Source organism: Apis dorsata, unplaced genomic scaffold (genome assembly GCF_000469605.1).
Source record: "Apis dorsata unplaced genomic scaffold, Apis dorsata 1.3 scaffold_577, whole genome shotgun sequence".
Lineage (NCBI taxonomy): Eukaryota > Metazoa > Arthropoda > Insecta > Hymenoptera > Apidae > Apis > Apis dorsata.
In genome coordinates this window covers 518,487-519,140 of record NW_006263787.1, presented here as the reverse complement: position 1 = coordinate 519,140, position 654 = coordinate 518,487, and the positions used below count along the sequence as shown (strand labels likewise).

Genomic DNA, 654 nt, shown 5'->3' with positions numbered 1-654 from the left:
GAATAATTGACCCCACCACACGATATATATATATATATATATATATATATATATATATATAATTATGCAAGATAAGGAAATAATCTATTACGATACTTGATTACACACCTGCTATACCACGATATGTCCCAATAATTGATTGTGCATTCATAATTTAATTTGTACAGCTACATCTATTATATTATAATAGCTGCAATGACTAAGGCAACTAACATAAGACAATATATAACTATCCAAAAGAATTCTAAGAACTTTATACGAACATTGTTAATACATGTTAACATTTTTCCAATATTTTTCATATTCTATAAATTTTACAAGAATTCTTCAATATTTTGCAAGAAGAAAAAGAAGAAGAAGAAGAAGAAGGAATAATTTGCATGCGAGTTCAAACACAAACCAACCAGGAGGAAGTGCACTGGCAGCCGTTGTCGCCAAGTAATGTCTCTGATAAAGATATTCCCTATCTCGATCAGAATCCTCTTCGTTTTCGTTCACTCTCTCTCCTTGACTCCCTGAATCGCAACTTCCTTTCTGTGTGCCGCAATTACCAATCAAACTCTCGATCGTGAACGGTTTCGGTGTTGGTCGCCGTTGCAATTTCGATTCTCCGATCGAAGATTCGAGCTCGTCGGTCGCTGATCCGACGTCCAA

At 35.0% G+C, this 654-nt stretch overlaps 1 protein-coding gene across 1 annotated transcript in view; it reads right to left on the bottom strand.

Moving 5' to 3' along the window:
• Window positions 1–645, bottom strand: part of LOC102678514 (homeobox protein unplugged) — a 10,797-nt gene extending 10,152 nt beyond the window's left edge. The window contains exon 1 of the mRNA XM_031513098.1: window positions 405–645. The gene's annotated coding sequence lies outside the window, so the exon portion shown is untranslated. The remainder of the gene's footprint in view (window positions 1–404) is intronic.
• Window positions 646–654: the final 9 nt, after the last annotated feature.